Here is a 27,540-nt window from a genome sequence, read left to right as displayed (position 1 = left end):
CCAAAACGGCCATGGAGGACGCATTCTTTGGGGACTACGTCGACGTGAGTGTGAGTGCAGAGGTGTGTGGTGTGCTGACAGACGGGGCATCATATCTCCGGTCAGAAGCCCAGAACTTGTCGCTGCCAGTGACGAGGACGCAGAGGAAGAAGGCCCAGTGCTGCCGTCCGTGCAGAAGTCATGACTGGATGGAATTCCGCAATCGCTACTTTTGCAGAAGGCCAAGAGAGATGACCGAGATGACTTCCCTTGTGGTTAGGAGTAACGAGCTTCTACTGTATTGGGCATTTGCTATAATAAATTATGACAGTGGCCTGATCTCTAGGTTACAGACTATGTTACAAGCGCTGGTGTCGTTTCCCTTTCTCGTCCCTGTGTCTGTTTGCGCTTAGGTTTCACTCATGAATGTTCCCCAACTAGCTCGTCTCTCCATTTAGCTTCAGACTTATGGCACACGATTGGTGGGCAGACAATGGCGCTTTATTATAGTGCTGCTATGCCAATCACAGCGCAGGCTCTACTTTGCGCAAAAAGGTGGCCGCCAAAGACTGTGCGGTATTGCGCAATGACAGTAGAGAAAAAGACGCCACGCGTGGCGAGGAGTATGCACAACTCGGGAAAGGCGTGGCGGTGGTGGAGGAGTATAAAGGGTAGATTGTAACCATACTCCCTCCGTACATGGCCATGCTTCCTGTGCAGCCAGCTTACAGGACCTAGTTCGTAATCAGTTACTGTAAAGTCAGCTTTATCTCTAAACACAAATGCATTGTTGGGTAGACAGGCTCTTAGAACTTTAATTTATAAATTTTTCATACACTTACTGCACACCACTCAGTAAATTGTTGCCACTGGGGCAATACCCTGGGATCCTAGGGATATACAGCCCCGCTGTAAAAAGAACTTGACACACTTGTACCTTGCTTGTCTAGCTCTTTTTACCGAATTCGAGTGGCGCGCAAAGACACCTATAGTCCACCTCACAATTAGTGCAGAAAATTGGGCAACTTGGTACCGAAATACCTGGCGCACGTTTCATAGCGCAGAAAAGATGCGCTTCAAGAAATTTGGCATTCTTCTTTGGTGTTCGCATCTTTTTTGCACTAGAACACATGTGTAAGTTATCCATGTCACAAGCAGCATGCAACACTGCGGATGCTACACGACTCAAGCTTACCAGGGTAACAGTAACCTTATAACCTGTTTCTTCGCATTTTGTCACAGGGCCTTTTCTATGGCGCGGTAAGCAAGTAATTTAAAAACTGCCTTTAAACACAAATTCTTTGCAGTTAGCTGCAACATTTCACGACAAAGAAAATCGCAAGAAGGAATGAGGTGCTAAATCTTTGGATTAAAGCAGTTGTACAGTTGCATGTCATTTTCATGCATTCTTTAAGGTGTCATTGCAAGTGTTTCAAGAAGTGTATTAAAAATAAAACCTTGCACAAAGAGCAAAATGCTGTATATCTTATTTGCAATGCATTTATTATTTCAGAACAACGAAAGTCAACTGCTCAGCATCTGTTCAATGCCCTGCGAGAAGAGACACACAAAAGCTAGTTGTTGTCAAAGTGTGCCTAGTGTCACGTGAACGGATGGTCAGGTTGTCTTAACCAGCTAAGAGAGATGGACACCGGAAAGCCGTTGACGAGTTTGACAAAACACCCATTTAATGCACACTCAAAAAACCCTAACGCAAAGCACACAATGACTAAACTGCACACAAATGATACACGCTCAAAACTCTAACCATCCCAAAACACAACTCCAATATAAACCGATAACTTAACAGCTCAATATATACAATTCAAATCGAAACCCAAAAGTCTCTACAATAAAGTCCTACACTAAGTACACTCTAAATACACTCCTTAATCAAGTTCTAGTTAATTCCTCTCGTACCACAACTCCTCAGCTGTGTCCTACAACTATGTCCCTATAATGGACTGGCCTACCCCACTGTCGTCGGTGCTGACGTGTTGCACCCGTTGCGTCGCCGCGACTCGGTGGTAGCCGGCCTCGTCTCGTTTCGGTGCCGGCGTTTGATGTGCGCGGTCACTCCTTGGACGGCGTGGTCTTTGCGTGTCCTGACTGGGTTCCTCAGCGGCTACCCCCTGGTAGCCGCTGCCACTCTGGCTGCCGCTGGAGGTCCCAGGTGGGCTTGGCACGACCGTCGCCTTTCAGGGCCGTCGAGACGAACATTGACGGAGCGTGGACGTTGGCCGCTGGTGCCCGACCGATGCCGCTAGGGCCACAAAGACACAGGTTCGTGGTGCACCTAGGATGACGGTGCAGATGTGACGTCGGCCCGCTCTCGCCCAGGCTTGGATGGCACGGTTGATGGCCTGGCCGCGTCCCCCTGGCTCGTTCATCGAAGCGCACGTGCTCCTATCGCCTCCTGGTTTCTTCGGTTTCTTGCCTCCCCCTTCTCTTTGTGCGCCCCGCTTTTATCCCCTCTGGGCTCTCCCGTGGCCCGCACTCTCATTGGCTCTTTGCCTCTTCTATGTCTTTATAGGGTCGCCACGCCACTGGTATCCTGCGCGGCGTTCTATAATTGGCCGATCAGTGCGCTGCCACTTTTGCCCATGATTCCTCGGGTTTTAGGCGCTAGCGTTCTGATTGGCACGCACTTCAAAAGGCCGTTCCTTTGTTCTTTTCTTTCCTTTTTTTGGGGGGGATTGTGATGCGTCCCCCTTTCAGGGGGTGCCCTGACACATGACACCTAGAACATCATAATCATGAAGTGAGCGAGTCCGTTTACAGGCACTAGCCACACAACCATTGTCTGACCACTGAAGAAGCCCTTCTGGCAACCGAACCGATCCAGTAACTTCAGTGCAACCCCTCCCTTCTGCGCAGCTTTCTGCAGAATAAGACCGGAAAACTTCTCACAGCTAAGGATATTGAGAACGCTACCGCCAAACTAAGTGGTTGCAAAAAGCCGGATGCTGAGAATCTCCGAGAAGAAATAAAGCAAATCTTCCAAAAAGATCCCACAGCTGCAGTAACCATTAGAACCAGTGCAACCAAGGAATTGGAGCTTTTGTTTATTCAGGCTACAACGATGGCCAAGTTTTTCCACCAATTTCCAGAAGTTCTACTTCTTCACGGTACCTACAGAACCAATAGTCTCAAAATGGCTCTTTTGTTTTTATGGTGGTGGATGGAAACGGAGCAATCCAGGTAGTGGCTTACTGCTTTGTTACCAGTGAAGACCACGCTCACGAGAAAAATGATGGAAACATTTGTGGACCTTGCAAGGAGTTCAAGGCACAAAATGTGTCATCGTTGACAAAGATTTTATAGAGACCAGGGCCATCAGAGACCACTTTCCACCAGAAACTGCTATCCAGCTTTGTGAATTTCATGTCAAACCCTCAAAAAAGCTGTGGCACAAAGCAAAGATGTCGTTGACAAAGAGAGGCTTAACATTTTTCTTGAGCGCATGATTCATGCCCCAGATGAAGAGGCCTACAATGACCTTAGAGCAGAGCTTGACCGCATAGCTAGTGAAAACTTTAAGGATTATTTCCGAAAAAACTGGAACGGCATCAAAGACACGTGGGTGCGTTATCTTTGCGATAAGCATTTTAACCTCGGGAACACGATCAATCGCGCTGAATGCCACAATTCTAAGATGAAAGCTGTCTTAAACACCAACGACAAACTTCACGCAACTGTGAGGTCAATGTTGAAGCTGCACAGCATGAAAGTAATTGAAGCAGAACATAGGCATGCTATTAACAGCACAGCAGCTCTTGTGACATACCAAAGTAGTTGCGACTTGATTGAGCAGTTTGCCTCAGTATTAATGCCCTTCGCAACTAAGATAGTGTTGCGTGAAGAGGGAAGAGCGAGGCTGAGTAAGGCATCTGTTAAAGAAAGTAGACTTGGCTACACAGTCAGCACAGAGAAAAATGTCAATGTTGTAACCCAGTCTCTAACACGTTGTTCCTGCACAACGTTTGCCACGATGGGAACATTGTGCCACCACATAATTCTTGTGTCACAGCAGAAGGAGCTTCCCGTCAACATTGCAGCTGCAACAAACGCAAGATGGAACAAGACGTTCCAGCCGTATGTTTCAGTTCAGGGCACACTTGACGGAACACCTAACCTTCAGCATGCTCAGCTGGAAGAGCCAGACTGCCAGACTACAGCACAGCATCTAGAGGAACCAAATACAACCATGCCCTGTCTCTAGTCAAAGACATGGCTGATCTGATTGCCAAGTGTGGTTCTGCGGAATTCAACCGACGGGTTAATCTTCTCAAAATGATAAAGGCTATGTGGATGAGAAATGAGACTGTCGAAGTGTGGAGCCCTACTGCGCCTGAAAGTGAAGAGGAGACTTTTCTAGATATGCATCTACCAAGCTACCTGCCATCTCCATTCAGCACTCCAGTGTTGTCAGCACTTGGCAGCACACTGGTACTGAAACCGACATTTTCATTCTTAAAGCTAGTTCTGACTAATATTTTGTAACAGGTCACTGGAACAGCAGCACAGCCATCTGTGACTGGCACTTGTCCAACAATGCCAACTACGACAAACCTTCAGGTACCGCGTCCTTCATCTTTGAGGTTGGTCGTATTTTCGACTGGTCAGCACATATGTCTTTTGACAATGGGAAGAAAGTCCTTTGTACCACATTGTTATGCCGGTTACAAGTCATGCCAGCAAAAGTTTTCTCTATTTTCGGCCCCGAAAGACGAAGCTCACCTGAAACTTTGGAAACATGCCATTCCACAGATGGATAGGATCCTTCAAGCGTCGGACCATGTGTGAGAGCGACATTTCGAGCCTAGCTTTGTCTCAAAGACCTGAATGGCTGAGTACAAAGGTAACGTCCTTGTGAGTACCCCACGCCAAGCCTGCCTATCTGACGACGCAGTCGTTGATATTTCCCGATTGTCCAGCACACCTCTCCAAATTCGTGAAACATTGGAAGAGACCAGCGGTCAGGCAGCCTGCCGACGTCTCGAGGCAAAAGCGCCTTCATCGCGCTGATAGCTCCAAGAATGCTCAAGAAGTAGATTATCCCAAGGACAGTGACCGTGATAGTGCAGAAACTTCATCCAGTGAAAGCACCGATGCCGCTCCCTTCCAGGTTGACGCTCCGGAAGTCATTCCGTCAGCCGAGGGGTCTCGGCAGCAAGTTTTTAACAACGTGTTTGAGCTATCAGCCTCCACAGTTCTTCAGTCTATATCATGGGGCTGTCACAGGCGGGACACGGTTGAAATCCGAAGCCTTGCTTTTCTAGAGATGCAGTGGAGCCAAGGAGGTTGAGTGGAGCACAAGCCCAAAGATGCGTGGACTGAGCACAGACGCCGCCACTGCTGCAGAGAGCAGTCATTTGGTCACAACAAAGGTTGTTGACATTGACCAGAACATGCAGTAGTTGTGATGGGAAGGCACGTGCGTATCAGTCGATGCATTTCACATCCGGGATGACGTTGCTACAGCGGAAGATGTCAAGACGTTTCTGCAAAGCTTGCAGGAGATGTCCATCTGTGGCGGAGAGCCAAAGGCTAGCGTGTATCCGCTGGCACATCCAGAGAGCGCATCTGTCGATGCGTGCAATCGTTGGCGACACAAAAAGTGTCCCCTGCTTGTTCGTGGAAACAACAGCCCATGCAAGTGGTGCTCAAGTTTGCCTGGCACACTCCGGATTCGTCAGAAGAGGGAGATTGACAAAAGAAATGGAACCAAACCGACCAAGCGCTTCCGTTTCTCATCTGTACCAAATAGTGACAGAATGCTTGCTTTCCGTAGAGTAAGGAATGAGCTGAAAAGGTCGAAAGAACACCTGTTGAAACGTGTGAATGTTCTTACTGAAGAGCTGAAGCAGGGCCAAGCAAAGATGCACAGCATGTCTACAGAACTACTCCTACAAATCGTCAGCACATACAGGGGACCTTTTCAAGAAAATGTTCCCAGATAGTGAAATCGCTAAGGCATTTTCCAGCAGTGAAAGGAAATCGGCTTACGTGGTGTGCCATGGTCTCAGACCGTTTTTTCTCTCGCGCCTACAATGCGAATTGGAGCAGTCTGATGGTTACATCGTTCTGTTCGAGGAGTCTTTGAACGACTACCTGCAGAGGAAACAAATGGACATTCATGTGCGGTACTGGAGCACAATGCCCGAGCGGGTAACCACGAGGTTTTACACGTCGGTGTTCATGGGACATTCAACTGCTGAAGACCTTTAAGAGAAGCCTTTGGGTGCCCTGGAAGATTTACCGCTGGAGAGAGCTGTCCAGCTGTCAATGTATGGCCCCAACGTAAACCTGAAGTGTTTTAGAGGATTGCAGGAGTACCTGCAGCAGAACCATCAAGTTCAGTGTTTGGACCTTGGCACTTGCGGACTTCATACCATACATAACGCGTACAGGGCGGGCATTGTTGCCAGAAAGTGGGGCCTAGAGAATCTCCTTTCAAGCCTCAGTGCCATTTTTCATGATGCGCCAGCGCGAAGGGAAGACTTCTCTACCATGACAGGCCAAGTGACATTTCCTCTCAACTTCGCTGCTCATCGCTGGGTAGAAAATGTTCCCGTCATCGAACGTGCCATTACCCTGTGGGGCGACGTGCAAAAGTACGTCGCATGTGGAAAAAAGAAAGAGGTGAACTTGCCAAAGTGTGCATCGTTCATCCAGCTCAGTGACTTTTGCCAGGACCCACTGCTGTTGGCCAAACTGAAGTTTGCTTTGGGCATCGCAATGATTCTAAAACCATTCCTCACGGAATATCAGCTGGACAAACCACTGGTGTTCTTTTTGAAAAGAGATCTCGAGTGCCTCGTGAGGAAGCTTCTTGCGAGATTTGTGAAGTGCTCGGTGCTGTCCGCTTCCACAGGAGTTGTCGGCATGCTGAAGATGGACGTCGCAGACCCATATAACCATGTATCATCAGCGAAAGTTGATATTGGGCACGCTGCTGAACAAGTACTCAAAGCCGCGAAGGTGAGCGCCAAAGATATATTTGCCTTTAGGATGGAATGCAAACAGTTCCTTGTAAGCACAACCAAGAAGATTCTGGAGAAGAGCCCGCATCTTAAGCCCTTGAAAATCCTTAGTTGGGGCCTCGAAAGTCCTTAAAAATCCTTGAATTTTTTTCTTCATGGTCGCTATGAACCCTGATTATGGCATATTGGTGTTCGATGAAATTCAAGTAAGGAAAGAGATGAGACTAAAAGCTAAGACAATGACGTATGCAGGATTAGCGGACTTTGGTGAAGCGGCAAACTCTTCGGATGAACTTGTGGATCATGGACTGGTGTTCACCTTTCATGCGTTCGGTGATAGGTGCTCTCAGCCAGTCGCTGTGTTTGCAAGCGAAGGACGAACAAGAGGGACAGTTATCGCACAACTAGTAATGAACGCTATTGTGCTGCTTGAGGATGCAGGAGTATTCGTCGCAGCAATCGTGTGATGGTGCTGCAACCAACAGGGCCATGTGGAAGCAGTTCTGCGTAAGTGGAGAACTAACGTGCACAAGAAACTCGTTCGTTCACCCTTCGGACGATAAGAACAGTGCTTATGTGCTCTCTGATGCCCCGCATTCGGTCAAATGTGCAAGAAATCGCCTCCTGAAACAGATGATGTTGCAGACTAACGTGGGTCACCTAATGTGGGCGCACTATGTGAGGACAGCAAACTTCCTGGCTACCTGAGGGGGTGTCCAAAACTCACTTTTTCACACATGAACCCATCTAGCACAAATAAAATGAGAGTCAAGTTGGCCACGCAAGTGTCCAGCAGGTGTAGCTAAGGACCTTAAATACTATTCAAGCAGAGGAGCGTCTGGTCTGCAAGATGTGAAAGCCGCTGTGGATTTTACGCTAAGAATGAATGACTTATTTGATGCACTTAACTGAAGTCATCCAAAGGACAGCCTGAGTCAAGGCAGTAAAGATTTGAGGGTGCTAGCTTATCCTCTACATTGGTTGACCATGCGGGAGAGGGAGCTTGTTTCTGGCAGAATATCACGTGAGGACTTCTCGACAGTCAACAGCTGAGGGCTTGCGTGTGACAATCCTGTCTGCAATTGACCTTTCAAAATATCTTCTTGAGACTTGCGGTTTTAAGTACGTTCTAACAGCCAAATTTAATCGGGATGTACTTGAGAGATTTTTTGGAATAATTCGCCAAGCTGCTGGTCAGAACGAGAATTTCTCGATGCCGACTTTCTTACAGCCTTACAACATGCTGTCCATATACAGCTTAATCAGGCCACCCAAACTTGGGAATTGCGAGGTCCAGAATGCAAACGAACCTCAATTTCTGGCGCTCTCAGATTTCACATAAGATTTTCAAGTTAATTGTGACCAAGGAACTAAACTTGAGGAGCTGAAGCAAAAGCTTGAAGGTCCGGTTGATGCAGATGCAGAGTACGAAGATACGTTTGCTCATGTACTTACAAGTGCGAGTGCGGAAGATTGTATTGTTTATTATGTGACAGGGTATTTGTGTAGGAAGCTTCTGAGGCACATGGTTGGTTTACAATGTAAGCTGGGGCTTGTCTCACGAACGACCTCAGAAAAGCCTGAATCTGCTTTTGTGCAAGACTCGTGGAAACCTGCTGCACCCTACTATCACGTGTTTAATCTGGTTTGTGCCCTAGAAACTTGCTTTCAGAAGCACTCTGCGAGCAAGTTCGCTTACGAGCAAACTCTGGATGAAGTGACGGATAACTTTCATTTCTCGTTCCAGTGCGCCGCACACAAGACCAACATAATTGCCCAGATATTGTGTTATATCTCAATGAGAATGAGGCAGTACTGCTAACAGAAAGTGCACGAAAGGTCAAACAAAATACGAGAGCTTGGAAAGAAATCCAAGCTTAATGTCCAATTTTCGTACAGGCGACTGATTATCCGTTGCTGTTTCTGTGGTTTTACGTGCCAAGGACACCATATGATTATGAGGCATGCCGTCCTTTATTTCTTTCATGTTACCTGAATCCACTGCTGTAAATAGTTCTATAAAACTTGTACTCCCTTGTTTTCATTATTTCTGATACGTACTCGAACAGCAAGAATGAGGAACAATTTAGCCTGCTTTATCGGCTGCATAAATGAAGCAAGGAGAACGCGTACCAATGATACATCGCTACTGCCTCGCTACAGCTGCCTCCAATCTGTTTTCGAAACATTCGTAATTAACCGCAATGCTAACAATTTCACTCGGTAAAAATCCTAGATTTTCATTGCACTGCGAACACGCTATGGTACGTTTACTTTCTGAGAAGCAGACAACACTTGAGACATTTTGTTCGCAATACATGGCACTGTTACTTTTGTCTTATTTGAATCAAGTTCAATGAACTGGCCAGCCCGCTAGAAAATGTGCATTTTTCACGCGCTTGAACCCGCACCGCGCTTTCCCCGCAGCAGCCCGCAGCGGCCTGCTACGGCCCGCAGTGCAGCAGCGCCATCTGTTGCAGCAATTGGAAATGCAGGCGTTTTTAGGTCACTGCGTAAGTCACCTCCGTCGACTTACCTCTCTTTATCTAACACGATGGACTGGATTAGGAGTGTCTGCTGAGCTGCTCTTGCAGGAGGTCTTGTCATCTTGCCGCGATCGTCCACATCCAACACAGATCTCCGCAAGCTGGCGAAGTTCCCCAAGATCAAGCAGATTTTTATCCAACGGAATACAGAGATTTTGTCACACCAGCTGAACGTCTGTTCAGTCTGTTCAGGGAAGCTCTCGGATGCCAGCTTTGCGAAACAACTCATCCTGAGTCCAACGTCGGGATCTTTGGGATTAAAAACCTTCTGCTTCATTACGAGCACGAGTGTGGGCTCGCTGTCATGGCTGTCTGCCTAGGGGCCAACGTGGCGATGGCCAAGACTCTGGGTTGTCAAGTGCACAAGCAGTGTTTTGACCTCCAGACACACTTCCCCAATCCGATGGATGACCAGCAGGACATTTTCATGGTGTTCGACACCTGCCATGGCCTTAGGCTGCTCGGGGATGCCCCATTGGGTGGGTGCCTTAACATTTGCACCTGGTGCTCGATCAATTTATTCACTCTTCATTCACTCCTCCTCCTCCCCAGGTCACACGCCTGACAACTTAAACCATTTTTCCTCACATCGGGATACTGAACAGCATAATTCCTTCTGTTCCAAGAGTAGTGGCGACGCTTAACCCTTGTATCGCAAAGCATATTGCTACAAGGCATTGCTTATAAGAATGAATATGAGTGTTTAGAGCTTGAGGTGAATGTGACAATCCCTCTGTGCAGGTATGCACCATTTTGTGTGGGACATCATCATGATCTCTAGCCAGCCGTCAAGGAAGAAGATGTACTGATGTGGGCTACCGTGCAAACCGCCTGGACTATCAAACTGCGATTCTTGTGAATCATATGTAAATAGATTCCGTTTAAAATCAACTTTTGAACAGCCTGCCTGCCTGCAGGCAGGAAGGCAGGCTGTTTAATGTCTTTGGTGAAGGTTCAACATCTTTCGTGAAGGTGGCGGAGTCACCCAACTGTAGCCCAAAGCTTCGCACTGTCTCTGCCTTAATGCAAATGTCGTGAGTACGCGAGAGCCCAGTAGGACAGCCCCAGCCCTTCCTGCAGCGAGCAGAACGTGTTCACGAGAATCCAATCAAGACGAGCCATCACAAGACGATCCAACGATACCGTGACCACAGCTTGTCCGATGTGACTCTGAAAACTTGAGACTCTTTGTCATAGCCTTGAAGACTTCTCTGTTGCAGGGCCACACATCACCAAGGCTATCATCGTCACCTATGGAGGAAATGGATTCTCCACTCTAGTATATCATCACACTGCTTATCCTCACTGCAATGCCCATTTTGCTACGGCTTCAACGAACCCTTACTCTTATTCTAAGCACATCGTCCCCCTCAGGGGTCTATTAAATGTCTCTCTCTCTCTTTCTCTCAACTGGGGATGCCATGAGACGCAGAAGTAAACAATGCGGCATAGCGCCATGCTGGCCCACCACCGACGACGACAAAGGAGTGACTAGCTGGCAGCCTTGCTCGGGCAGTTATGGCCGATTTGTAAATAGAGCGCATTGTCTTCAAGCATGTCACATGTCCCTTGTCCTGCTGCCACCTAACAAAACTAAGCGGGATACGTTAGCATGTTTATATCTGTTTATTTAACATTATTTCTAGGAGCAGTTATTTGGGTGAGGCAAGAACTAAAATGATACTCAGGAGGTTAATTAATCTGTAGCCCTCCACTACAGTGCACCACCTCAGCCCAGGCGTAGCTCTGGCACATTAAACGACATTCTATACTTCTTTTTACATGTGGGACGAACATGTGTGAGAAGAAAGCTTTCCAAGGAACGTCATTTAGAAAGCTTTCATTCTTTTTCATACCTATTAAGCCGCCATAATTGCATTCTGTGTTCAGAGTGAAGTTATGGCAGTCTTACTTTCACGCCTTTATAAAATTTTTTAGTTGCATTTACGGACACTGACTTTCATTTGCTGGCCTATAACACCTTGGGCAGCTACATTCAATGTGTTTGCTTATAAACAAATGACATTTCTGCCAAATAGGCCGATGCACCTATGTGCGTCAGTACGCTGACAGGCTTTGGATAAACTCAAGTATTAGTTTTTCCCTCAGGCATTGACTGGGCTTAAACAGATTGGGAAAATCCCCACCTTGGCTGGCAAACGATCTGCTTAACCTGGCCAATGCACCTAGTCTGATGTAAAAATGCCCTTTTGTTATGTCCCTTATCCCCACTCTTACATATTTTTGGTATTTTTGCTTAGTTTAAGGGGAACGTGTGGCAGCGTGAAGTGCAAAGTGAAACATCAAGTTGACGGAAGCCGTTATTTACACTTTGTATCGGACTTTCCCCAGCTCATAAAGTGCTTGCGGAACGGACTGTTGAAGTGCCCATTCAACACACCAGACGGGCACATAAGTCATTTTCTTTTGCCATTTAGGAAAAAGGGCACATGTTTATGAAATTCGACATCTTTCAAACCACCTGATGAAAGAAAAAATGCTATGTTTGCTTTGTTTGCCAGCTTTACTAATGCTGTATTCGGGTGGTCGTTTTAGGGCGCTCTAGAGCACTCCGAAAAGCGACTCCGTGTTCGGGTGGTCGAAATCGAGCGCTCGACGTATGTTCGGTTGGTCGTCTCAGAGCGTTGTACTCCACTCCGAGCACCTCCAACTGCTCTGACTCCGAAGTTGGAGTGCCGCCGAAATCCGGAGGCGATTGGGTCACGTGACCCCGGCCGCCGCGGCTCGCCTCTGGCTCGCCCCGCTCGCATGCCCAGTCGGTGGCGTTCGCTGAATTCTCCCTTTCTGTGCTGAGGCCTCGACAGCGGTTAGTTGTGGGAGTGTTTCGACGATTTTGCTTCTCATGCTATTCTCCGCATCATGTCGAAACGGAGACGCCTGTTGAGTGTAGGGGAGCCGTCTCCGCTACTTCTGCAGCTCGAAATCGACGCCGAGGAGGACAGCAGCTCAGACGACGACGACTCGCACGTTTACGCTGCGAAGTTCGCCGAACTGTTCGCCGAACTACTTCCAGTGTTGAAAGTGCAGGAATACGTTCGCAATGTTGTGCACACCTATTATTACCTTCAATCATTGCGAATAACAGGCGCTCGGCTGATGTCGGGGAACTTTGGCTTGGAGCTAACGCGTCCGATACGGAGGCCGCCATTTGTTGAGACACCTTGGCCGGCCTGGCTAGAGTGAACTAGAAGTTTTAGAGTGGCCCGACCGGCCGCCCGGAGAGGTGCTCGTTTCGCGCAGAAAATAGCGGCGGCGCTGTAGTCAACGACCATTGAAAGCGAAAGCGGCGGCTGGCCGCGCGCACGGCCGCGCGGCCAGCCGGGCCAGGAAACGCTTTACGCGTGGAGCGCTGGAAATTTTTTCTGCGGGTCGTCCGATTGCTGAAATGTACTGTAGGTACAGTGAACTGTGCGTAACGAAATGAAAAATAAACGCTGCAGCTCATTTTGCGTTAGTTTTGCCTTTCCCGCTCGACAACAAGGAAAATTGCGGATTTTCCTTCAGTGCAGCATTCGTAACGGATTCTAAATAAAGTAATTGCAGCGACATTTTCGCTATTCCAATGTCCTATAAAAACGTATTTTGCGTTGAATTGACTAATATGAACCAGTTTATGATTGCTTTATGATTGTGTCCTTACAATTGGGCTGCTTGATGGACATGACACGAAAAAATATGAGGACTGGGATGATAGCTTCTCAGAAAAATTTCTTAGTTATTGTCTTGCAATTTACGCTCGGACTGCAGTTATGTGGGTTACTATCGTAAGTTGTTGCGTTTGTTTTTTATTGCGTGAGTTGTTATTATAGCAGTATTTAAGCAGTGACCCGCTTGGGATAATTATGGGTCACCGTGGTGGCCGAACAGAAAATGACACGCGCAAGCGAGAGATCTTTTTAGAGTGGTTAGCTCAGTTAGCTCAGTTGTCCCAATGACCGTCTTTCATAGAACTATTCCCGCAACGTTCTATTAATGGCACCACCTTTCACCTGATTCGATCAAGAAAGGAGTTGAATCAGATTAACACAAATTTAATTCGCAAGTACGCTGAGAGTACAATTACACGCACATAAAACAAATGCAAAACATAGATCAGAAGATATATTGACCGCGACAAAAATGAAATATAACACGTCTACTATAGAGGTAAAGGTTCAAGAAGGCTAACATGGAGGTTCAAATAAACGGAACTGGAACAAATACACATTTTGTTTTCATTTTCAATAGCCCAGCAAATGAAATGTAACGCGGGAAATCATGCACAAAGTCTACACATGTAAAGGTTTAGGAATAACGGTAACATGGAGATTTAAATTGACATTTTTGGTCAACGCATTTTCATAACTCGCCCTCGATCATTAGCGACGGCTAAGTTCAAGGTGTTGCTCCCACCTCCGCATGTAATCACGGAACTTGTTTAAACATTTTATGTAGAAATGAATCCGTGTCGAAATGTATACAGAACCAAACCAAATTTGCGGTCAAGGTCTCACGTGCTGGTCGCAACCAACGCCGTTAAGGTGTTTGTTGTGAATAATGGCTGCAGCACATCCATAACGCTGTCATGGTGGAGCTCCTTGTCGCTGAAGCAACCGGTAAAAACGTCCTAGAGATCGCTAATAAACTTTAAAAAATGCGCGGACGGATTCAGAAGTCCCCCCAAATTACAAGAGGTAGTAAACACAGCGGCATCGTCCCCTGGCATGCAGGAAGCAGTAGTTGGTCCCGCAGACTTGGCACTTCGTTTTCAGTACACACTTTCTTACCAAGTGCCTGCGACAAAGTAGGTTAATAAAATAAGCCCACTAACGACAGTACACGCCTCAACGGTAGGGGTATCCCAGATGAAGGCTTTTGGTATTTTCGTTCCAAATAGGAACGTAAAAAACAGTAAACGTTTTGCAGCATAGAATGTGCGCCCCGCCGCTTTTGCTTCATGCGCAGTCAAGAAGGGGAAGGGAAGAACATTCCTGGTGCCTGTCCGTCAAATTAATCCCTCGTTAACTCGAACTCTGCTATATCTCAAAATATCTTCTCGAAACTTTTTCTCACCGTGTTTACCTCCCATAGGCGGTACGCATTTGCCCGCTTTATCTCAAAACGTTTTTTCGGAGGACCACGGATGTCTCGAAATACTGGCAGAGAAGACGCAAGGCAGCTGATAAGGTCCCCGTTCGAATGATTACTCCCACTACTCGCCGAACGCGGTCGTGTAGTGCAAGTTTACGCGGACTACGCGTCCCCGTTACCGGAATTAATGCTGTTTGGCGCATAAGATAGCTGTGGACGACGCAGCTGATCATGCGGACGAGGAGGAGCCTCCAGAAGTGCCTACAACGGCAGAAACAACATACATGCTGCGTCTACTTTGTAACAAGGTAGAATGTAGCGGTGACGACCACCAATTCATGCGATGCGTTGAGAATTCTCGGGTACGCTTTTCTGGGATGCAGATGCGAACGCGAATCAGCCGAGCGCAACGCAGCTGTTTCTTTCTTCTGCAATAATAAAAGTTTCTTTTTCTTGCGAATTATTTTGCCTTTATTACGAAATCTCCCCTGTGCAATAGTGCTTTTGTTAGCAGCACTATAGCTGTTATTTCAGGGACCTAGCTACAAATTTTCTGAATTATTTGATTTAACTCGAAACTCCGCGCTTATCTGAAAATTTTCAGCTAATTTTACGACTTTGAGTTAACGAGAGATTACTGTATATCAACAATTAACGTTTTCAGAAAACGCATACAAAATGAGAAAGTATCGTTGGGGCGGGGGGGGGGGGGAGGGAGGAGGGGAGGTCGATAATTTTATGGCGGGTCGTACTAGTTTAAAGTTTGCTCAAGCGGAGTCATAACGTTCCTGCGTCTACTTTCTAAGCCAGCTGACCAAAGGCGCAGGATCGATTCCCGGCCACGGCGGCTGCTTTTGTGATGGAGGATAAAAGCGAAAAACGCCCGTGTCTTCGAGATTTCGGCGCACGTTAAAGATCCCCAGGTGGTCAAAATTAATCCGGAGCCCTCCAGTAGCGCTTGCCTCATCGCCTGTGTACCGCCGGCGCGTTAAACCTAATAATCCAAAATAAATCAGCTTCGCAAGCGCAAAACACCGCAGCGAGAAACGCAAATATTGCCGCGCGCAGGCTGGGAGCTGGTGCCGGGGAGCGCCGGCTGTTCAGTTGTTGACGACAGCAGCGCCGCCGCTATACCGGTTTTATTTTCTGCGCGAAAGTCGACCCGGCGGAGCAATGGGAGAGGCCGCCGCTCGGGCCACTCTAAAACTTCTAGTACACTCTAGCCTGGCTATTTGCAGTTGCCGTTTTGGCCGCGCCGCGGCGCCACGGTCGCGTGCTACTCCAAGATCGGGTACGCGTTCGGTTGGGGAGCGGTGACTCTTGCTCGGATTGGGGGAAGCGGTGCATCGGCGTACTCCGAGTCGGAGTATCAGAGCGACCACCCGAATACAGCATAAGTATTTTCTTTTCCTCAGGTGATGATGTGGCATATCAAGAAGGCCTACGATCTTGACTTCAAGAGCCTTACGTTAAAGGCAATGCCAGAAATAACCACGTGCAGCCAACTTCATTCGAGCAGCAGAGAGTTTCCTACCCATTCCAACTCTTTGGGGAGAGAGTTCTTCAAGGGCTCCACCTTTACAAGGATGAAATTGAGGCAAAGACAGGACCCATAAATGGCACACAGGAGTTTTTCAAGTAAGAATTTCGGAGATGTTATTTGAATGTGGTCAGCCAGTTAGTATGCATGCTTATTCTTAGATAGTTCCGTAGTCATAGGACCTTCACGTATTGTACAGAAGTACCACTACATAGGTAGATTAGAACTAAACCCTCAAAGACAGTGCAAAGTTAAGGTGTGGCTGCCATGCAAGGCATAATATAACATGTATATGAATGAACTTAAACTCGTAATGACTCAAATTTTTTTTTGACAGGAGGATCAACCGCCTGATCACCATTATGACGTCTCGGCACCCAAGAGAAGCCCTGAAACCCAACTCCTCGCCAACAACAGCTCTTTCGGGTTTTCTGGAGTACCTGGATTCTTGGGAGCAGCACGCAGAAAAAGATGGGGGGTTCTTGAGCCAGTCAACTGCGATTGGCCTGCGTGTCACGAAATCAAGCACTCTTGAGCTTCTTTCCTACCTTACAAGTTTAGGTTATTCGTACCTTATGACATCCAGACTTTGTCAGGACCCTCTTGAGAATATGTTTGGAATAGTCAGGCAAGCCTCTGGCTGTAACAATCATCCGACACCCACTCAGTTTCTCATAGCCATGAAGCCTATCTTTCTACAGTATAGTGAAAACCGTTAGATACGGTAATGCAGATCCGTGTGCACTAAGTGCCTTGCTAGACACACAGCAGAGCCGCACAAGTTGCCCTCCCAGCAACAATTTGTGGGAACAGGTAGATGTCCTGATTGCTTCGGGGAATTAACCTGAAGCCGAAGTGGTGCTGTCTTCGATGGAGCATGACCAGCACATACAGAGGAGCGACTCTCGCCTCTCGCGCCTAATTTACGATGTGGCGGGATACGTTGCACGAAAGTGTGCAATGAAAACTAACTGCCAAGACTGCATGGATGCTCTGACTGGATCATCTGAAGACGAGAATCCTGGGCTTGCTGCGCTGACGCTGCACAGGGATCGAGGTGGACTTCTCTACCCACGCGGCACACTCTTTTCGTTTGTAAAAACGCTCGAAGACGTGTTTACAGAACACTTCAGCAAGAAAGAACTGCATGCTGATAGCATATTGGATGTGCTGAGTCTGGTGAGGGCAAAGTGCACGCACCAAAATAGGCTGCAGTGAGCATTCAACTCGGCTCACCAAGGATGTAACCAGCTTTTACATTACAACGCGGCTTCATTTCTTTGCAAAGGGAATTAATTCTGAGAAACTGGATAAGAGGAAGAGCGTGACACACCGGAAGATTGCGAAAACTTAATGAGGCAAACCTGAACGGTGCATGTTCAGGTGCATATCAATGTGTAAATGTCTCCATTTGTCATTATTCAGCCTTTTTTTACCCTAATGTTTCTTGTGCAAATTTTTTTATCAGTTATTTGTAAATAAACATTGTTTCATAAATGTACCTGGATTTTATCTTAATTCTTTTAATGCGCTACGTGATTAACTTGATGGATACACGAAACATGAAAATTCAGAGGCAAAGAATGGAATGGACTCCGGCAGTGCAGGACAGGGGCGGGTGTAAGTCAATGAAAGAGGCCTCCGTCCTGCAGGACCTAATAAGCTGTTGATAATGATGATGCTCTGTCGTGTTAACAGCAAGAAGCACGCCACACACAAATCATCACCTGCAGCCTCGAAGCAGCGATGCTAGAATGTTAAACGTCGTGCGTGGTTGTCATGGTGGTGAAAGTTTGGGTTTAGGGCGCGCATTCCTGCAGCAGGCACGTAATCAAGACAAACCCGGCAAGGAAGCTTAGTGTCTAAGGCGTACTGTTGAACCCAAGGATGTGTGTTCGATCCTAGCCACGTTGGCTGTTTTCCTGACGGAGGCGAAAAACGAAACAAGCCGTGTGTCGGCATTTTGGCGGATGTTAAAAATTCTCAAGGGATCTAAATTAACCTGCAGCCCTCCACTATGGCGCACGTCATAGCGGAAGTGTGGCTTCGGCCCGTTAATCTCCAAAATTTTAATTTTGAAATTGCGAAAAAAAAAGTGCGTAGTGTTTTTCGCACTTCGGAACCGCAGTCGACATGACCGCTGCATTAGCGAAACCACTTCGAACATTTCAATGGCAGGAAAATAATACGATGTCAGTTGCTTCGCGCCCTGCACATTGATAAGATGCACCAAAAGAAGTATCGTGCATTGCATATCAAGAACGTTGCATAATTTCTGGCATTTACTTCAGCGCGCAAAGGAGTTTCAGGTGACGCTGCGAACCACGCCGCCTCTCAGCGTCGACACAAAGTGAGTCACCCACCGCCGCCTGTGAGCCCACTGCCCCTATTCTAGTACACCGTTGTTGGCACCCTTCCAGCAGCACAGCAAGCCCTAAAGCCGAACTGCACTGCTCCGCAGCAGCCTGCCACGAAGGAGAAGCTGGGGGCGGTGGCTCTCCACAAAGTGGGTACGAATACTCTCACACGATGATGAATATTGTTGTCGTGCTAGTACAGGTTTGACTCCTGTTTGCCCGGGAAAGAAGCACAAGACCGTCTCTTCCAACACTGGCACAATGGTGGGCAAACTGAGAGTCAAAATGAGTACTAATAGGCACTGTCAAGGTCACACACACAAAAAAAAAGGGTACCCAAGATGTGGATCTTCCACCAGGGGGGCCGACCCAGTCGAACGTGCCTTGCTTCGGCTCCCATCATTTTTTTTTTCCCTTCAAGACATGACCGCTCTCGAATGATCATGATGCAACTTTGTCATGAGACAAGTGGCCAAAGTGTTGAGATCAAGGCAGCAGCTACCCAAAAACAAGCGGTTACAAGAGGAAGCTAATGAGGACAGCGAAGAGTTACTTGAGGTAGAAGCAAAGGCATTGAAGGCGACTTAGAGAAGGGGCTGGCATATGGGAGATTTTGATGGCCAGCTCGTCCCTGGTGACGCAGCTTGCGCTGGTCGACCGGGCGCAGGCGGCCATGACGTCATATGGGCTCCAGTGAACAAGGAACCACACCCAACGGGCCACAAGACCCACTTTAGATGCTCAATACATGTATTCTCTCTCTCTCTCTGCTATGAAGCAAGCCAAAGGGAATGATACGGTGTTTGAAAATGAGGTGGAGAGATAGAGGAATGAACAACACTCCCAAATGGATGCCCGGTTCAAGAGAGCAACGTTCACTACGGCAGTTGTTCATACTGCCAGTGTACATGACCTACTCCCTCCGCAAGTCATGCAAAGCAGCTCCTGTCGCAACGAAGCATCTCTGTGCAGTTGTCGGCTTTTTCCGGTCAGTCGCTACTGTTCTGCTGCTGTTGCACTTGTGCTGCCTACCGCCGGCTGCACCCACCGTCGCTGAGTCATGCACTTCTGCAAAAACTGAGATGGTTCCTCTTTCACACCTCCTTTCTTGTGTGTGCTGGCACAGTTATGCCAGAACCCTGACTTATCACTTTCGCTAAAATCAGTTTCGTGCGTCAAACTTTTGTAAATGTTTTCACGCTGACGATAGCGTGGGCATGCCGCAGCTGAGGCTGGCAGAGAGAGCGATCGAGCGACTCGTCAACGTAGGTTTCCGTTGACCTAGGAATGTCATTATTGTTGCTTCCCGGGTACAAATATCGCTTCCAACGGCTCGTGTTTGCGAACCTAGCGATCCACACAAACAGCGTACTCAGAGTAAAAGATATTGAATAGAGCTGGATTGTGCACTGCGCACGTCGTCTTGCTAATAATTTCATAAACTACAAACACATTTTTATAGGCGCAAACTATATTCAATAGTGCTTAAATATACGTGCAATATTTTTGTTACATTACCATCACCTTATTTAAATTTATACAAATGTGACAAACATTTTCATCATTCGTTCACAAAATCTTTCCTGTGCAGTGTTAAGTCATACAGTTCAGTCACCCTTTCTTTCCTCCGCACCACCCACATGGTCGTGGTGAATGGTTTTTCTTCTGTCTAAGTGCCCACTCTACCACCGCCCGCGATGTTTGCCGTGGTTCGATTCATCAGCGACTTAGACAAGAGGCCTCACGTGATCCCCGTGAGCGATATCGAGGCAGTTCACCCGACACACGAAACGGACTTTGACGGCAAAGCCCTATATGTGGCGTTGGTGACCCTGCAGGAAAGGCCTCGGGTTCCTATAGCGTCCAAGTCCTCATGCTTGCAGGTGTGTATCCTCGGAGGTCGGTCACCTTGTCGAAGGTCACCTTGTCGGAGGTCGGAGGTCACCTTGTTGCCGTTTCTCACGAGACGCCGCCTCGCCTTCTGCCAGAAGCTCTCGATGTTCTGGGTGTGGGTGCCGGTGTTGGGGTCAACGAAGTTGTTCGTGTGATTTACCGTTTTCCAGACGTAGTTCATGCTGCTGCCGGCGGCGTCCACGAGGTTGGGGTTGCAGTTGTATGCTGCCCACTCGTCACTGTGAATGGTAGTACCCGGAGTACCATAGTACCGGTAGTACCGAATTCTGCGTAATTTTCTCGCCGAACGTGACAGCGTCCTGCGCGTCCACCTTGAAAAGGTGGACGCGCGGGACGTCGTCACGCTCGGCGTCCCTCCTTCGTCTCCACACAGACCATTCCGAAGACCCAGGGGCCCTTGTCCACAGTGCTCCTGGTGACGCCGTCCCCAGTCAGCAGGCGGCCCCTGTTCCCTTTGCGTTTTCCCCACATGAGGCACTCGTCCACCTGAACGACCTGGTTGGGACCTCCCAAGGGGGTCCGCGCGCGCAGTTCCTCTTGCACAACCTCTCGTAGGAGGTTGCGCCAGTCGGTGAGCACCTGCTTGCTGAGCGCAAACTCTCCGCGCATCAGCTCTTTGGTCAAGGCGACAGGCATGTCCTTGCACAAGCTGAATGCGAGCCACATTATCTCCTTGCGCGTCAGCCGCACGTTCGGACGACCAAGTCTGTCCGTGAAGGCAAAGAAGCTGCCCTGACCTGGGAGGCCACGCAGCACGTTGCTCCCGTTGAGCTGGGACAGCTGTTTGCGGCATCCGCTGCACCGGAATTGCGGGCGGTGTCCTTTAGCTGTCTTGCGTTGATAGGTCACTACTTGGCCGACGCAGTCCGGAAAGGAAGGGTTGAACTTGATGTCCTTGCAGATGCCCCAATACTCGTTGTTGGACGGGCGACCTGGCGCGCTTTCCAGACGAGGGGGGCGAACAGCGTTCGGCGTCGCTGACAAGCCCAGCTGCCGCAGGAATTCCTCCTCCTTCTTCGGATCATCGAAGATGCGGATGAGTTCCGCCACATTGGGATCGTAGCGTGGTGATGCCATTGCAGGGCTCAGTCGGATCGGAGAATGATAATGCAGCCGGTCGCAGAAAAAAAAAAAAAAAATGCTCCTCGCGAGTCGCCTTAATAAAGGGTGTCGGGCGCTCCGACGCACCAACTGGCGCGGGCCGTGGGACGAGCAGCGCACAAATGAAATGCACGTGTCGCGCGGCGCCTTGAAACGTCGCGCATTCCGAGGAAGTCCGCGCCTGCTCGCACCAGATGTCCTAACCGCCACCACATGGGATGGCCACCGACGAAGACGACTGGCTTTTCCTTCTTCCCCGGCCGTCAGCGGCAGGAGGAAGGGAAGATGAGACAAGTGAGACACGGTCCGGGCGCAGGAGAGCTCGGCCCGTCGTCTTTGGTTTCCACGCGAGTACTGTTTTTTAGTCGCCCGCCGGGCTGTAAATAAATGTACAGTTTTGATCGGAGGCTGAGTTTGTCGGTTGGAGATACCCGGGGTGAGATCCTCAGCGCTACTGCGACTTGAAGGAGAAGCCCCGGGGAAAAGAACATCGATGAAGATAACTAAGGGACTTTCCTTTAGCAGTGCAAGTAAACCTGAGCGTCGCTACGAGAAATACCTCAGCGAGAAATACTACGAGAAATACTATGAGAAATCCTACGAGAAATACCTCAGCCAAATATTACACGTCCACATGAAGCGGCGAGTGCGCAAATCGCTGTGAAAAAAGCGGGAAAACTAACCGCGCTCTTCAGTTCTCCTAATTATGCACGCCTGGCATGGTGTAAACGATGTCATTGAGGCAATGCCTGTCTGATCAGCTGTCACTGGTCAACTTCGCGGCTAATTTCTCCCATTTCCTGTGACAATCCGCCGTCATCGGCGTTGTGTGCGAACCTCTTCTATGCAGGCACAGTTTTGCCGTTTATTTTGTGTTTTGAGCGCGCAAACAGACCACTCGACAACAAACGTTTATTGCTTTAAAAACGCCCCACCAGCCCGAGCTCACGCTTGCGAGGCACCCCGGTCTGCTTTTTTGCGGCACCAGACCGGAAATAGACCTTTTTACATTTCGGAGAAAAGGGGGAAACTCCGCTGCCTGTGATATATCGAAGGCCACAGAAAAGAACGCCGTCCGCAGTCGAGTTGAGAGGGAACGATTATGCGCGATTTCTCATCGCGCGTACCTTCGGTGACAGCAACCGATTTTCATAATTCCTGCGGGGGGAGATTGCTGGGACAATAGACTTTACCCCAAAATACATTCCTAGATGGGAAGTGCTGCAGGGCCCCTTTACATAGTTTTTGCAACCTCGCTGTTTCGTTTTTTTTGTTTGTTTTGTTTTTGACGCGCATTTTTGACTCCCGTTGACGTGCTGCGTGGCCTCTCTGCCAGCTTTTATGAAGGACTTGTGTAGTCTCAGTGCACGAAAAAGACACGCCAGATTTTGTTTTCTACCTTCACGGGTGTGGCACGCGACTACGGTGCGCACATCGCGACAGCAAGACGGGGCGCGCGCCGGCGAGCGAGGGCACCAGTACGGCCCAGGAGTGCGGCACGCGCGCGCGCCGGGTACGTGATTTCCTCACGTGACGGCGATGCACCGAGCTGCAAGTCACTTTGTGGGGAGGAGGAGGAGGAGGAAGAGGAAACATTAAGCCTAGCAATAAAAACAAAAAAAGACCCGATAGGTTTGACGGAATGAGCAAAAACAGTTGGCAACATTCAGCCTCAAGTTGGTAACATTGTGTCCCCGGGTACGGGGGGGGGGAACCTTTTCTTTCTTCCATGGGGGGGGGGGGGGGGGGGGGGGTTTCGCGACACCTACGAGACCACAGCCGATTGCTGCAGGTGCGCCTGGGAAAGATCAATCAACGTTAAGTGACTTTGTGCGCCATGCGGAGCCACTGTCAGAAAAAAAGACTCAAGCTCTACATAACAAGGTGGCTGCCATGGTAGCGCTTGATTTACCGCCTTACAGTGTTGTTGAAGACCGCGGGTTTAAAGAACTTATGGCTGAGGCTGTCCCAAACTATCGCCTACCATCGCGCACTACACTTTCACGCGCGCTCGTTCCGCGCTTGTATGACGACACACGGAAGAAGGTGAAGGCCGAACTGAGCAGTGCTTTTGAAGGAGGAACAACAGCTGTTGCCTTTACCAGCGACATGTGGACATCACGTGCCAACGAAAGCTATGTGAGCTTCACTTGCCACTTTTTAACACCGACTTTTCAAATGAAACGATTCACGCTCAACACTCGTCACATGGCTGCCAGCCACAGCGCCGGTAACATAGCAGAATTGCTTGATGACATGTGCGATTAATGGGAGATACCCGACGACTGCCAAAAGTACATCGTGACAGATAATGGACGTAACATCCGTGCCGCGGTCAGGAGGTTCCCCTGGACTGAGCGCGCCTGCTTCGCTCACACCCTGCAGCTAGCTATCAATGACGCAATATCCTGCACACCTTCTATTGATCGTTTGTGCAAGAAGGCTAGGCACATTGTTGGCCACTATAAGCACAGTTCATCAGCACAAAGGCAGCTAGAGGAATACCAAAAAAGAACTGGCAAAGATCCCCTTCGTCTAGTGCAAGATGTGGAAACCAGATGGAACAGCCAATGCTTGATGCTGTCCCGCCTCTTGGATATGAAGGAAGCAGTCACTGTTGAGCTGGCCACATCGAACAGCAGCATTGATGGCCTTAGCTCACAAGAATGGAAGGAGGCCTCTGAATATGTCAAAGTACTGAAGCCATTCTATGATGCTACTGTGATTGCTAGTGCAGAAAGATATCCTTCACTTTCTGCTCAAGCGCCAATTATTTTTGGAATGCTCAACTGTCTTAGCAACTTCAGTGGCATAACTGAATTCCATAAAGAACTGGATGCTTCCATCAAAACAAGATTCCCTTTGTATGCAGAGGACAAGGAAGCATGCTTGGCCATGTTTTTGGATCCACGTTTCAAGTCGACAATATTCAAACCGAACAAACAGAACATGATGTGGTTAAAAGATCTGGTGCTTCAAGATCTGGCCTTATGTCCTACAGTGGATACGACTGACTCAGAAGCTAGGAAGCAAGAGCCAAAACAGTCTGCGCAGCCTTCCTGTGACGTCTGGGATGCTTTTGATGATCTGGCAAACAGCCAAGCGGGAAATAAAGCCCTTTCTTCATCGGAATGGGAAATTGCTGCATATTCCGAGGAGGCGTTACTAGGAAAAGAGAGTGATCCATGTAGCTGGTGGCAGACGGTGGGCTCCTTCAGGTACCCCAGTCTTGCCAAGCTTTGCCTCAAATACCTGGCAATACCAGCCACTTCGGTGCCGAGCGAAAGAGCGTTTTCTGTGGCAGGTGAAGTTGTGTCTGCAAAAAGGGAGCGCCTGCTTCCTGATCACGTGGAACAACTCATCTTTCTGCACGACAACTTTTAATGTTTGTTGCCAGTTGTTTTAAATGGTGAATTTTTTTTTGTGCAATACACTTGATTTGAAAAGCTAAGTTTCAGCAGTCTGTCATAACGGTAACTATATTGCAGATATTGATATTCTTGTGCAATCACACATTTTGTTCTTATAGTACATTGTTTTCATCACAATTATGGTGAAATAAAAGTTTATTAGTGAAAAAAAGCTTCTATTTTTGATTATTCGATATTCGATTCGATATTCGAAGCTAGATATTCGTATTCGATTCGTATTCGAAAAATGTGATATTCGCACACCCCTATGGAAAACGTGTGAGCATGGCACCCAGAATCCTTACATTGTACAAAGTTGTTTTTTAATGAACTAATTAACAACTACTTTGCCCTCCTCAGGCCAGCAAGAGGGCCCGCCATTACTCCGAGTCATCCTCGGAAAGTGAGGGTGACTCTCTCTGTGCACGAAGTGAGTTGCTCCAGGCTATGAAAGACGTGAAATATTGGAAAGAGAAAGCACGAAGCCTTCAAGAAGAGAAGGCCTTTCTGAAGGTACAGGTTGAGAGCCTGCAGCGGTGCCTCGAGTCGAAGATTTTTGAGTGTAAGAATGTCTTGATTCCCAGATCTGGTTGCGGAAGCTGCTAACCATAAATATTTCCTCTGCAGTGGAGCAACTGCAGGCAACAGACAAGCACCTGGGAGAACGCCCAGTAGTGGGCGAGCCTGGCCACAGTTCCATTAAGGAGCTGCCAGAGCAAAGCAGATGCCCGGCAACGGCCATGCCAAGCAACCGTTGCAATGGTTTGACATAAACAACTTCATATTTGTTGCTCACTGGAAGCGATTTTTATCTTTTGTTTTCTATTGTGTTTTCAAGCTGACAAAAAAATTTGTTAATTTCTTAGAGCTGGATTGTCAACCTGCCACGTCACCCCCCAGAAGTGCACCTGGCACCTCGCAGCTGCCAGCGCTTCCTGTTGCCAGTAAGCATTTCCAAATTATTTCAGATATGCATTCACTTCTTATGAGAATGCTATGTGGCATGTACATTTGCTTGTAATCAAGTCAGTTCTTTTTTTATTGCTCGCGCGTCATGGCTTGCCAAGGCACTCCCTACTGTAGACGTGTACTTATTTAACGCGAATATTCGAAATGTACTGGGCAAGCTGCGCTTGTATTGGGGAACACATGAAATTTCACTTGGAAAAGTGAACAAGTTGATCCTTCACATTACTGTTGGACATTCCAGAAGCAGTCTTGCTGCATGGCGGTTATTGTAGTGATGGGAGTAATGGATTGTGCACTTTTTTCAGCCATAGCAAAAAATACGAGTGCCTCCTAATGGCAGGAAGTGTTGCTCAAACGATGGGTACATATTTTATGCTCTACCTTTGCTCAAGTGCATATATAGCCATTCTGAGATATTTAATGTTTATTGGTGCATTTACATTCGTGGGGCACTTCTTAAAGTGCTTTGCTTGAAAAAATGCTGTTTTATCATTTTTCACAATCTCGAGAGCACCATCGTAAGGAAGTTTTGCTGCAAAAAGTGCCACATGTATTTAGGACACTTATAAGACGGGTTCAGTATATTTCCGATTTATATATTTATATTTTGTAGGTGAACCATCATGCCAACCGGCCAAGCGGCGCCTGCCATTGCCTCGTCCTGCTCTTGGTAAGACTATAGGTTAGAATTTTTGAAACTGCTACATCCGAACAATAACCTGATGTATTGTATATGGATGAGGGTTTCTGAACAAAAGTTGCTTCACGAGAGGATCGGCATATATCACTAATAGTGATTCTACACTTTGCAGGTTCACCACATTAACCTCAGAACAGCCATGCCCTGCTCTGCAGCCACACCCTGATCTAGGTAAAATCCCATTTACCTGAACGTGTCCAGTCATGGTACTAGTTCGATGTGTCATGTATCTAAGGTCGGTTCTAATGAAAGTGCTTCCACTTACAGGTGACGTCAAAGACTTCTCGTTTTTAGAGGACGGATCTGTAAGTATATTACACTTGATAGTATTGGGGTTTGCACATGTTTAAGATTATAAATATCGGGCAGAGTGTGCTTGGCTTAGTGAAGACAGCAAAAAGAAAGTCGTCGAGAGAGGCCTCGTTTGGCATTAAGCGCGTCTGATCACGAACTCACGCGGTTTATGCCATTTCAGGCTTCATATTTAATTCATGTGCGACAAAGGCGTTCCAGGCAGCATTGCCACATTAGTGCACATTCTTCTCATCCCTGCAGTGAAAACATGGGCTCTGGCTTAAAGTACTGGCTGATGTTTTTCTCGCTACCTAATGCTGACAACCCCCCTGACTGACCTCGTTGGTTACCAGGGAGATAATTGTTAATTTCCGGTCGTTCATTTAAAAGCTTCTGATAGTAAGCAAACTATTTACTGAAACTTTATGTACTGCTGCTGTAAATAAATTTTAGGAGGCCGGGATTGGTTTAGGAAGTAATAATTTTGTTTGTTTTCTACTTGTTTGAAACAGTTTCACCTGGCCAGCCATTTGGTCGTGACTGGCGCTCTTGCCAGGAAGATCCTCGGCAACAAGAAACCCACCCTTGTGGTGAAGGACACTGTCCAGGCAATTTGGGGAGATATCCTCGCTACAAGGAGTGTGACGGGAGTT

General features: G+C 48.0%; 1 long non-coding RNA gene and 4 pseudogenes across 1 annotated transcript in view; 3 read left to right on the top strand and 2 right to left on the bottom strand.

The window, feature by feature from the left end:
* Positions 1-27,540, bottom strand: part of LOC144178975 (uncharacterized) — a 120,317-nt gene that overhangs the window by 6,777 nt on the left and 86,000 nt on the right. The gene's annotated exons all lie outside the window — the stretch shown is intronic.
* Positions 12-4,516, top strand: LOC144178706 (uncharacterized; annotated as a pseudogene).
* LOC144178704 (uncharacterized) lies at positions 4,624-5,790 on the top strand (annotated as a pseudogene).
* Positions 5,875-7,098, top strand: LOC144178700 (uncharacterized; annotated as a pseudogene).
* On the bottom strand, positions 15,660-23,117 carry LOC144178973 (uncharacterized; annotated as a pseudogene).

The sequence above is a fragment of the Haemaphysalis longicornis genome, unplaced genomic scaffold, assembly GCF_048455015.1.
Source record: "Haemaphysalis longicornis isolate Haplotype H1 unplaced genomic scaffold, Haemaphysalis longicornis Haplotype H1 scaffold_4, whole genome shotgun sequence".
Classification (NCBI taxonomy): domain Eukaryota; kingdom Metazoa; phylum Arthropoda; class Arachnida; order Ixodida; family Ixodidae; genus Haemaphysalis; species Haemaphysalis longicornis.
Note: the sequence above shows the minus strand (reverse complement) of the source record. Positions and strands in the feature narration are given on the sequence as shown.